The sequence below is a fragment of the Bufo gargarizans genome, chromosome 4 (genome assembly GCF_014858855.1).
Source record: "Bufo gargarizans isolate SCDJY-AF-19 chromosome 4, ASM1485885v1, whole genome shotgun sequence".
Classification (NCBI taxonomy): domain Eukaryota; kingdom Metazoa; phylum Chordata; class Amphibia; order Anura; family Bufonidae; genus Bufo; species Bufo gargarizans.
In genome coordinates, this window is record NC_058083.1 from 417520334 (window position 1) to 417533649 (window position 13316).

Consider the following 13316-nt stretch of genomic DNA (forward strand, 5'->3'; position numbering starts at 1 on the left):
TATTTTTGCAGGACTGGATGACTGTTTGGTAGTATTTTTGATCACTTGCTATTACACTTTTTGTGATGTATGGTGACATAAAAATTGGCTTTTTTGACACAGTTGTTTTTTGTTTGTTTTTTAATGGTGTTCACCTGAGAGGTTAGCTTATGTGATATTTTTTTTTGAGCAGGTTCTTACGGATGTGGCGATACCTAATATGTATACTTTTTTATTTACTTAAGTTTTACAGAATAACAGCATTTTTGAAACCCCAAAAAAGTTATATTTTAGTGTCTTCCTTATTCTGAGAGCCATAGTTTTTTTTTGGTTTTTTTTGGGCGATTGTCTTAAGACTTGTTCACACAACCGTGTGAAGGCCGTGCCGACCATGGCCAGCCGCATGAATATCGCAGACCAATTCACTTGTTCCGCAAATAGATAGCTCAAATAGATAGCTCACTTGTTCCGCAAATAGATAGCTCAAGAACCCAAGGAAGCACTCCGCAGTGCTTCCGTAGTGTTCAGTTCCGTGCTTCCATTCCGCATCTCTGGATTTTAAGACCCATTGAAGTGAATGGGTCCGCATCCGTGATGCGGAATGCACACGGAACGGTGCCCGTGTAGTGCGGGTCCGCAATACGGCAACGGGCAGCACACATTCGTGTGAATGAGCCCTTAGGTAGGGGCTCATTTTTTGCAGGGATGAGGTGACTGTTAGGCCCCTTTCACACAGGCAAGTTTTCCGCGCGGGTGCAATGCGTGAGGTGAACGAATTGCACCCGCACCGAATCCAGACCCATTCACTTCAATGGGGCTGTGCAGATGAGCGGTGATTTTCACGCATCACTTGTGCGTTGAGTGAAAAATTGCAGCATGTTCTATATGTTGCGTTTTTCTCGCAACGCATGCCTCCATAGAAATTAATGGGTCTGCGTGAAAATCGCAAGCAAGTGCGGATGCGGTGCGATTTTCATGCATGGTTGCTAGGAGATAATAGGGATGAGCAACCCTATTAAAGACAGGCGCAGGTCCTGCTGAATGAAGGTATAGATCTTCTATATTCATTCAGCAGGACCTGCGCAGACGTCACCGAGCTCACCACGTGGTGAGCGCAATTACGTCAAAGGTCCTTTTGCAGGTCCTGAAAGAAGAAGAAGAAAGAAGATGATGCCGGCTGCGCGAACAAGAGGATGAGGTGAGTAAAAATATATATATTTTTTTTAACCCCTCAAGCCACATTTTAGCAAGCATTCTAGATTAAGAATGCTATTATTGTTCCTTATAAACATGTTATAAGGGAAAATAATAAAATCTACAGAACACCTAACACAAACTTCAGTGAAGAAGTCCGGGCTCGGGTCTGTGTACCACATTCAGTTTTTTATCACGCGCATGCAAAACGCATTGCACTCGCGAGATAAAAACTGAACAACGCAACGCAATCTCAGTCAAAACAGACTGAAATTCCGTGCGCACTTGCGCGGGTTTCCTGCAATGCACGCGCAACATATCCGGAGCAAATCCGGGGCGCCCGTGTGAAAGAGGCCTTAGATTGGTATTATTTTGGGGGGCATACGCCTTTTTGATCGCTTGGTGCTGCACTTTTTTTTAGCACAGTTTTTATTTTATTTTTTTGACTGTGTTCACCTGAGGGGTTAGGTTATGTGATATTTTTATAGAGCCAGTTGTTACGGACATGGCAATACCTAATATGTATACTTTCTTTTATTTAGTTAAGTTTTACATAATATCAGTTTTGAAACAAAAAATAAAAAAAATCATGTTTTAGTGTCTCCATATATACCCTGTCTACACATCATTCAATACCTCCTGACGAAGCCGTAGGGCGAAACGCGCGTCGAGGTTGTGCGCCCATTCACTACCATGTCTTCAGGTACGTTCTAAGCCGGTATTTCCCTTTCCACATTGTTGCTGGGGACCTCTGCACGCATCCATAGTGAGTCTCCTTACATATCCATGGTATCCATTGTCTTCATTGTCATCCCTACTTGAGTATTCCTACTCCCATGGTTTGTTTTTCATGTTTTCAATACTATGTGTAGATTCACTGTGTTTTTCCCTGTACCCAGCAGGGTTATTTGTATAATTCATCTACAGGTATTGTGTAGAGATACCATATTTGGCCATTTAGGTCATTTTTGAACGCATATCAGTACTTAATCATTGTACCTGTCCATGTGTCATTATCCATAGACACTCAGGTGTATTGTGGTGTCTGTGACCCTGCGCTTCTCCGTATTCTTGCAACTCTGTAGTAGCTCCATCCTTTGTATTTTATCAATAAATTTATACCTTTTTATACCATTTTTCCACTTGTTCGTTTTGGTTTAGTGTCTCCATAGTCTGAGAGTCATAGTTTTTTTCATTTTTTGGGTGATAGTCTTAGGTAAAGTATCCTTTTTTGCAGGATCAGATGACGGTTGAATTGGCACTATTTTGGGGTGCATATGACTTTTTGATCGCTTGCTATTACACTTTTAGTTTTAAAGGTGACAAAAAAAAAAGCCATTTTTGTGGCACAGTTTCTATTTTTTTTTTTACGGCGTTCACCTGAGAGGATGGGTCATGTGATATTTTTATAGAGATGGTTGTTATGGACGCGGCAATACCTAATATGTCAAATTTGTTTTCTTTATTTCACTTTAACACAATAATAGCATTTTTGAAACAATTAACGTTTTAACCTACTCAGGACCGCCGCACGCAGGGATGCGTCTTTGCGGCGGTCCTGTAATTCCTCCTGGACGCGCCGGCGCGTCATCTCGCGAGACGCGAGATTTCAGTCAGAGCCGGCCTGTGCATGCGCATTGCGGGACAGCAAAAGTTAAAGGACAATTTCGTCATCAGCCTACCAGCCAATGATCGTCGCTGGCAGGCTGATGATTTTCAAAAAAATCAAATCGGAAGCCATCTAACACATTATATTTATAAATATAATATGTTAAATGGCTGCTGTGCTCCTCTGCTGGTTCTTTTAGTCGGGTGGTTCCAGCAGAGGAGCACAGTTCACAGTGAGTACACCAAACAGCACACTTAGCCCCCAGATCACCCCAATTAACCCCTTGATCGCCCTGTCAATCACCTAGTGAAAGGGAAAAAAGTGATCAGTGTAAACTGTCACTTTTTTTTTTCCCCACTAGTATTGACGGTAGGGTTGTTGCGGGTATCGAAATTTCGATACCCAATCTATACTTTTGTCCCGGTATCGATACGATACCGGGATTTCCGTTTTTTCAATACTGGGCTGCGCTTCTGCGCAGTCTAGTATCTCTGAACATGAGCGCGCTGCTATCGGCGCGCTCATGTTCTCTCTCAGCAGCAGGGGAAGAAGGAAGCTGTCCTCCCTCCCCCTGTGCTGCTGCCGCTGCCACCAATGAGAAGCGAGGGGCGGAGGAGGGGCGGCAATGAGAAGAGAGGGGCGGAGGAGGGGCGGCAATGAGAAGAGAGGGGCGGAGGAGGGGCGGGCGCACTGCGCCACCAATGATAGGATTATTTCCACACAGAGCGGCGCCCAGCGATGCCCCAGCACTCACCATTAGTCCTGGGCGCCGCTCCGTTCGCCTGCAGTGCCCCATTACTGTCTCCTCTCCTGCTCCACATGCTGCTGATTACTATCGGAGCGATGGGAGGAGACATCAGCTTCACTAGTGGGCGTTCCTTCTCCCTGCGCTGCAATTGGACAGCGCTACAGCCAGGGAGAAGGAACGCCCACTAGTGAATCTGATGTCTCCTCCCATCGCTCCGATAGTAATCAGCAGCATGTGGAGCAGGAGAGGAGACAGTAATGGGGCACTGCACGCCCAGGACTAATGGTGAGTGCTGAGACATTGCTGGGCGCCGCTCTGTGTGGCCTGATAGTGAAAGTCTGGACTCATATACAGTAGTCAGTCTTTAACACATACAGGAGGCGGGTGCTGGCAGCAGAATCGCATTGCCGGCACCCTGCCCCTGACAGGGAGCTGCGATCAGCGGCAGTTAACTGCCGCTGATCTGCCAGTACCCGCCTCCTGTATAAAGGGGTAGTTATCATTGCCCCCCCCCTCAACCCACCCATCCCATTAAAATCATTGGTGGCACAGTGCGCCGGCCCCTCTAAACCCCCCAGTATTAAAATCATTGGTGGCAGTGGCCACAGGGACCTCTCCCCTCCCCCTCATTGGTGGTGCAGTGGCAGCTTCTGATCGGAGCCCCAGCTGTGTAAGCCTGGGGCTCCGATCGGTTACCATGGCAGCCAGGACGCTACAGAAGCCCTGGTTGCCATGGTAACATCCCTGATGCTGTGTGCACAAAGCACAGAGCAGCAGGGACAGTGTGGAGTCCTATTCACCCTGATAGAGATCTATCAGGCTGAATAGGAAAAGGGATGAAAGATCCCAGGTTCTAGCCCCTAAGGGGGAAATAGTTATTAAATAAAAAGTGTAAAAAAAAACAAACAAAAAACACTAAAATATGAAGTATAAATCACCCCCTTTTCCCAATTTCACATATAAAATATATAAATAATAAACATATTACATCGCCACGTCAGAAAAGTCCAAACTATTAAAATATATTAAAAAAATCTAGGTGGTGAATGCCGGAACAGAAAAAATAAAATAAAAACTGCGCGATTCGCCATTTTTAAAAATGAGGAATGCACGTGGCTTTTTTTGTTTATTTTTTTCGCGTGGTATCGAATGGTATCGAGTATCGCAATACTTTTTCATGGTATCGAAACCGAATCAAAAAATTGGTATCGCAACAACTCTAATTGACGGTTAGGCCTAGGATAGTTTAGGCCCCTTTGTTAGGCAGTTAGCGTCGGTTAGCGCCCAGCCCACCGCACCGCAGTCACCGATTCGCTGATTAGCGTATAGCTAATCAGCATTTGTACTTTTATAGTATCTGTAAGTGATCAGAACTGATCACAGTCAGATCTATAATAGTATTAGTGTCACCTTAGCTCGCCCTCCACCCAAAACGCAGTGTTTGCCCGATCAGGCCTGATCGGTTGCCCACACGTGCGTTCACCCACGCCCGCCCCGCCGGCGATAAAAAAAATAAATATCAAAACTGATTTTTTTATCAATCGCAGCGGCCTCCGGTACTTCGCTAGCCTCCCATTTGTAAGACAGGCTTGCTTTTTTTCTTGGGTAGTCTCAGGGAATACCCCCTAAATTTAGTACTCCAAATGGCAAATAAGGGGTATTCTTCTGAAGAGGCCTACAGGCTTCTGACCCAGTCGGATGAGGAATGGGAACCCTCATCTGACGAATCCAGCGGGTCAGAATACGAACCTGGAGAAAGCAGTGGCAGTCTGACCCAAAGTTCGGACAAGGAGGTTGAGGTCCCCGATACCAACAGACGTACCCGGCCCCGTGCTGCTAGACCACAGATTGCGCAGGATCCGCTTCAAGGGCAGCAGAGTGGGGCTGGCGCTGTCAGATTACATGGTGAGGCATACAGCAGCGCAGCCCATCCTGGACCTAGTACCAGCACTGCCGTACAACATGGTGAAGTAGCGAGCACCAGAAGGGCAGTTGAAGCTGGTACGGTGGCACGTGCATTAGTTACCCGTCGCAGCCACCGCACAGACAGGCCCGTAGAGCCCCTAGAGTCCCTGAGGTGCTGGCAAACCTTAATTGGCAGCCCCCAACTTCAGCCGCACCAGTAGTTCCCCCTTTCACCGCCCAGACTGGAGTTCGGGTTGAGACAGCTCAGATCGGTTCGGCACAGTTTTTTTTTTAGCTGTTCTTGACTGTGGAGCTGTTGGACTTAGTTGTGGCAGAAACAAATCGATATGCCACTCAATTTATAGCCGCCAACCCGGGAAGCTTTTATGCCCAGACCAAGTTTCCGAAATAAAAACTTTTCTGGGCCTTCTCCTCAACATGGGCCTAACAAAAAAGCATGAATTGCGGTCATATTGGTCCACGAACCCAATACGATTTGAGACCATCCTGCACTTTAGCGACAACAGCACCTCCCATCCCAGAGGCCACCCAGCTTTTGTCCACAAAATTTGGCCCCTCATAGACCACTTCAACCAGAAATTTGCAGCTTTGTATACCCCTGAGCAAAACATCTGTGTAGACAAGTCCCTAACACATTTTACCGAGCGCCTTGGCTTCAAACAATACATCCCAAGCAAGCGTGCCCGGTATGGGGTCAAATTATATAAGCTCTGTGAAAGGGCCACAGGCTATACCCACAAATTTAGGATCTATGAGGGTAAAGATCAGACCCTGGAGCCGGCCGGTTGCCCTGACTACCTGGGGAGCAATGGGAAGACAGTCTGGGACTTGGTGTCACCCTTATTTGGCCAGATTGGCTGCTGTGGCACCGCGCGACCTAGTCGCCGGGGCTTCCCCCAACGGTTCGTTACCACCTGTCTTGCAAGGGGGGAGAGGGCTGCCTTGTGTAACCAAGAACTGCTTGCGGTGAAATGGAGAGACAAGCGTGACGTTTACATGCTCTCCTCCATTCACGTAGACATGACAATCCAAATTGAACGAGCAACCAGTGTCATTGAAAAGCCCCTTTGTGTCCACGACTATAATTCACTCATGGAAGGGGTGGACTTCAATGACCAGATGTTGGCTGGGAGAACAAGATCCTTCCTCAAATTTCAGGAAGAGATCATCGAGAACCTCCTGTATCCAGGAGGTTCCGTGGCCCCAACCGCTAGTGTAGTGAGCCGTCTACACGGGCGACATTTCCCCAGTGTCGTTGCCGGTACCTCAAACCAACCGCCACCCCGAAAAAAAATGTTGTGTCTGTAGCAGGAGTGGAATAAGGCATGACACCCGCTATTTCTGTCCTGACTGCCCTGACCACCCTGCCCTATGCTTAGGGGAGTGTTTCCGGAAGTACCACACACAGGTACACTTAGCATAGGGATTGCATCTCACAGGACAGGCACACAGGGCTATTAGGACCCATTCACACAGAGCTGCTGCAAACCTCTCCTTTCACCTGGGACAAAGTGCATAATGTACTTTGCCACATCTCTGGGCGATTTGCGCTTTGCACATTGTCCCATGGGGAAGGAGAGGTTTGTCCTATAAAAAGGCTAAAAAAATAAAAAAAATCACCGGTAAGCAAAAAAGTTAATGTTCTGTTGAAATGTTGTTATAAAGTTCATGTTAATAAATTTATTGCGTTGCGGCCTGGTTTTTTCTTTTTTGTTTTTTTTTACCTTCTAGGTGGACCAACCGATCGACCAGCTGCAGCACTGATGTGCATTCTGACAGAAGCATTGCGCTGCTGTCAGATTACACAAAAGTCGGTGTATGCGGCGCTGCAAGACGAGATTTCTCCTCTGCAGTAAAAAAGATATGTTTGCCGACTCTTATGAGCTGAGGGGGCGGTGGTGTTCATATGCTTTGGCAAACACTTTGTGTGTGTGTGTGTGTGTGTGTGTGTGTGTGTGTGTGTGTGTGTGTGTGTGTGTGTGTGTGCGTGCGTGCGTGTGTATATATATATATATATATATATATATATATATTTTTTTTTTTTTAAAAAGGCAATGATTTATTCATCCACTTCGATTGATGTGAATGGAGAAATCAGGTTTGCCAGGGCATACGAGCTAAGTGGGTATGGATGTTGGGCGGAGCTCCTATGTCCTGGCAGACGCCTTTCCCCTCTTTTTTTTTTTTCATCCACATTGATCGATGCGAATGAAGAAATCTGTGCCGTTCAGTTTTTCTTTCAGCCCAGGGGCTGAACGGAAAAAAAAAAATCTCATTACCTGTATGCTCAATATAAGGAGAATAGCAGAAAATCCTAATGCTGGCCATACATGTAATGATTGCGGAGACCCTCAAATGCCAGGGCAGTACAAACACCCCACAAATGACCCCATTTTGGAAAGAAGACACCCTAAGGTCTTCGCTGATGGGCATAGTGAGTTCATAGAAGTTTTTATTTTTTGTCACAAGTTAGCGGAAAATGATGTTTTTTTTCTTACAAAGTCTCATATTCCACTAACTTGTGACAAAAAATAAAAATTTCCATGAACTGACTATGCCCATCACGAAATACCTTGGGGTGTCTTCTTTCTAAAATGGGGTCACATGTGGGGTATTTATACTGCCCTGGCATTTTAGGGGCCCTAAAGCGTGAGAAGAAGTCTGGAATCCAAATGTCTAAAAATGCCCTCCTAAAAGGAATTTGTGCCCCTTTGCCCCCCTAGGCTGCAAAAAAGTGGGACACATATGGTATCACCGTACTCAGGAGAAGTTGGGCAATGTGTTTTGGGGTGTCTTTTTACATATACCCGTGCTGGGTGAGATAAATATCTGTGTCAAATGATAACTTATAAAAAAAAAAAAAGGGAAAAGTTGACTTTTAGAGAGATATTTCTGTCACCCAGCATGGGTATATGTTAGGGGTGCTCCGAAATTTCGGCGGCCGAAAATATCGGCCGAGAATGCACCTAATCTGTTTCTGCCGATATTTTTACATATCGGCCGGAAATAGCGGGGAGGGACTGGGAGGAGGAGCTGGGGGCCGGTGCGTTCACTGTGCTCCGGCCCCCAGCTCCAGTAGTTATAAAATGTTGTACAATTAATAAGCATTCTATTCATTTGGCCCCCCTCTGCAGTATTACATTCAATACAGCCACATCCTACTCACAGGGCTGTGCTGGCCGGCCGGGCAGACGAGCGGCAGCGTCACGACTGACGTCACATGCCTGCGCCGCCTCCTTCATTCAGAAAGTAGGCCGGGCACATGACGTCAGTTGTGACGCTGCCGCTCCTCTGCACGGCCGGCCAGCATTAAGATGACAGCCCTGTGAGTATGATGTGGCTGTATTGAATGTAATACTGCAGAGGGGGGCCAAATGAATAGAATGCTTATTAATTGTACAACATTTTATAACTACTGGAGCTGGGGGCCGGAGCACAGTGAACGCACCGGCCCCCAGCTCCTCCTCCCAGTCCCTCCCCACTATTTTCTATTAATCTATTAATTGTACAATGGGGGCTGTGGATGGCACTGTTATGGGGTGGGGGTCTGTGGATGGCACTGTTATGGGGTGGGTGGGGGTCTGTGGATGGCACTGTTATGAGGTGGGTGGGGGTCTGTGGATGGCACTGTTATGGGGTAGGTTGGGGTCTGTGGATGGCACTGTTATGGGGTAGGTTGGGGTCTGTGGATGGCACTGTTATGGGGTGGGGGGTCTTTTAAAAGTATTTGGGCAAAAAGGCAGTTTCGGTTTCGGTCAAGGGGTATCCTGAATTTTCGGTTTCGGACCAGAATTTTCATTTCAGTGCACCCCTAGTATATGTAAAAATACACCCCAAAACACGTTGCCCTACTTCTTCTGAGTACGGCGATACCACATGTGTGACACTTTTTTGCAGCCTAGGTGGGCAAAGGGGCACAAATTCTAAAGATCACCTTTAGGATTTCACAGGGCATTTTTTACACATTTGGATTTCAAACTACTTCTCACGCATTAGGGCCCCTAAAATGCCAAGGCAGTATAAATACCCCACAAGTGACCCCATTTTGTAACGAAGACACCCCAAGGTATTTCGTGATGGGCATAGTGAGTTCATGGAAGTTTTCATTTTTTGTCACAAGTTAGTGGAATATGAGACTTTGTAAGAAAAAAAAAAAATCATCATTTTCCACCAACTTGTGACAAAAAATAAAAAGTTCTAGGAACTCACTATGCCCATCAGTGAATACCTTAGGGTGTCTACTTTCCGAAATGGGGTCATTTGTGGGGGTTTCTACTGTCTGGGCATTGTAGAACCTCAGGAAACATGACCCAAACATTTTTTTATCAAAGACATGTAGAACAATGATAAATTTAGAGGAAAATTTATATAGAAATGTATTTTTTTACTTTTATTTTACAACAAAGTGAAAAATGTCATTTTTTTTGCACAAAAAAAGAAGTAAATTTCGATTAATAACAAAAAAAAGTTAAATTGTCAGCAGCAATGAAATACCACCAAATGAAAGCTCCATTAGTGAGAAGAAAAGGAGGTAAAATTCATTTGGGTGGTAAGTTGTATGACCGAGCAATAAACGATGAAAGTAGTGTAGTGCAGAATTGTAAAAAGTGGTCTGGTCATTAAGGGTGTTTAATGTCTCCATGTTCTAAGAGCTATATTTTTTTCATTTTTTGAGCGCTTTTCTTATGTAGGGGCTAATTTTTTGCGGAATGAGGTTACTGTTTTATTGGTACAATTTTTGGGGACATACGCCTTTTTGATCACTTTGGTATTGCCACGAACGTGGCAATACCAAATATGTTTATTTTATTTATTTTTTCCTTTTTTTTTATGACTTAATTGGGGATTTTTTTTTTAATTACATGTGAAACCTTTATTTTTTTATTTTACACTTTGTGTCCCCCATAAGGTCATACAAGACCTCTGGGGGACATTTGACTTCATTTTTATTTTTACTATTAATTTCTCCTGTAACTGGGGTCGACAAAGTAGCCCCAGTTACAGAGGAAATACACCCCCCCCCCCTCCCGCTGTCACTGACAGCGGGCAACACGCTCTGCAGCTGCACGCTATACTTAAATATGTTAAAACAAATACCTAAATCTATACATTTTTTATGAAAGCAAAAAAAAAAAAAAAAAGTGTGCACGTTTGTATAATTTCACACACACAAAATCTTCTATAATACTGCTAAATTAAATATATTTTTATTTTATTTTTTATATGAATGACAAAAGAGGAAGAATGTGTGTATGTGTGTATACATTGCTAAAGCTAGAAACTAGAGATGAGCAAATTTCATGTTATGAAATTCGTTCATGCTTCATTAGGTGGTAAAAGCAGAATTGCGTTATGGATTCTGTTACCATGGACCATAACACAATTCTATGGTAGGTGTTCTGCCTTCCATACAGAGGGTCTCAGGTTTAGGCTAAATGCACACGACCGTGTGTGTTTTGCGGTCCGCAAATTGCAGTTCCGCAAAAAAAAACGGATGACATTCCGTATGGCATCCGTTTTTTTGCGGATCCGTTTTTTTTTGCGGATCCATTGTAATAATGCCTATACTTGTCCGCAAACTAGAAAAAAATAGGACATGCACTATTTTTTTAGCGGAGCAACGGAACGGACATACTGATACGGACAGCACCCGATGTGCTGTCCTTGTTTTTTGCGGACCCATAGAAATGAATGGGTCCGCATCCTATCAGCAAAAAAAACGGATCGGACACTGAAGCAAAATACGGTCGTGTGCATGTAGCCTTAGGCTACATTCACACAAATGTATTGTTTCCATGTCCATTCCGTTTTTTTTTTTTTTTCATTTTTTTTTGGTGGATAGGATGCAAACCCATTCATTTCAATGGGTCCGCAAAAAATGTGGACAGCACACCGTGTGCTATCTGCATCCCTATGTCCACACAGCTCTAGGATGACTTTTACTTCTTTCCTGATACCGATACTGTCCATAACATTCCCCATATCTAGTTCAAGATCTGTTTCTCAGTGTAAGGGTGCATTCACACGACCGTATAAATGAATCCGCATCAGTTCCGCAATTTTGCGGAACGGGTGCGGACCCATTCATTTCAATGGGGCCCGCAAAAGATGCGGACAGCACATCTGTCCGTATCCGTTTCCGTTCCAAGGCCCCGCAAAAAATATGGAGCATGTCCTATTCTTGTCCTCTTCATAGCGCCGGTCATGTGCGGTCCGCAAAATGTGGAACGCACATGGCCGGTATCCGTGTTTTGCGGATCCGCAATTTGCAGACCACAAAACACTTACAGTCGTGTAAATGCACCCTAAAGGCAAAGTTTGAACCACAGCTGAGAGTCACAAATACATGAAGCATCATTTTATCTGCTGCTTCTGCCCTTATCATGCTTGATCACTAGCCCTGTCAATGAAGGAGAGCGAGAGTGCGCAGAGAGCAGGGGGGTTACAAACGCAGATATCTTAGCATGATCAACCTTACCAGGCAATAAGGGTTGGTCATACTGACCTGCCTGGGAAAACACGTCTGTCCCAAGATAAATCAGAAATAATATAAGGGAAGACTAGATGGACCAGATTTTTTTTCTGCTGTCAATCTGCTATGTTTTAATCTTCTATGTTTCTTTCTCCAGTGCTGTTCTCTGCAGCACTAATAGGCTAAATGCACACCATCAGGATTATGTGCGGATTTGAGCACGGAAAAACTTCACCATAGGTCATGCACATTGTATTCTATAAGAATTCTCATGTACACAATGCAGATTATTTCCATGCGCTTTTGACCTGTGGTGTGGATTTTAAAATCCGCAGCATGTCAATTTATGTTATTATTTTACGACCGGATTTTCTCCTTTCACTTAGTAAAATCCGCATGTGGAAAATCTGCACCAAATCCGCACCAATTGGTTCATATGGTTCTTCTGTGGCATTGGTGACATACGTGGATACAGCACATGACCACTGCAGCCAATCACTGTGCACAGCAGTCTATCACTGAAAACTATGATTGGCGGCAGCAGTCACACGCCCCATCCCAGCACATCACTGTACACATCATCAACCCCTTTCATCAGAATTAGCCCCATTCATAAGACTGTATTTTTCTCTTTATAAGACACACCTTTTATCCTTCAAAAGTAGGATGAAAATGGCTGTGCATCTTATAAAGCGAATACTAGTGAGCACTTCCATTATGGAAGTGCTCACTAGTATGAATTAGGTGCTGGGAGCGGGCAAGAAGCGCTGCAAGTGTCAGGACGTTGTGCGTACACTATGACCTGACACTGCATGCAAGAAGAAGACAGGGAAGCGGAGAAGACAGGGAAGCGCGACGCCAGACCCGAAGTGGAGCCGAGGCGCAGGAGAGGCAAGAGAAGTTTTTTTTATTTTAGTCTGATGGGGCTCTGAAAGAAAAAAGGGCTGATCTGAGGTCTGATAGGAGTTTAAAAGAAAAGAGCTGATCTAAGGTCTGATGGGGGTCTGACATGGAGGGCCGATGGGGTACTGACATGGAGGGCTGATATGGGGGTCTGATGTGATTCCTGATATTTATGAGGGTCTAATGTGAGGATCTGATGAGGCCTTATTTTCCTCCTCTAAAATATGGTAGCTTGCTGGAGATCCGGACGGTTTTCTTGTGGAAAGCACCTTGTAGCTTTAAAGAGTCTTCTATAACCATCATTTTCTGATCGCTTTATCTTATGTCAACCACAGAGTGAGCGTAACGTGCTGCTCCCTCTTCTTCGGCAGCTTTACCTGCATACAGACTACTTAGTAGTGGTTGTTCAGTGCATTACAACTTTGTCCCATTCACAAGAATGTTAAGAGGCTACATTAGCATGGACCGCTGCTGCTACGTAGTGT

General features: G+C 44.9%; 1 protein-coding gene across 1 annotated transcript in view; it reads right to left on the reverse strand.

Annotated features, from left to right (window-relative positions):
* Positions 1-13316, reverse strand: part of VTA1 (vesicle trafficking 1) — a 249869-nt gene that overhangs the window by 219380 nt on the left and 17173 nt on the right. The window lies entirely within an intron of this gene.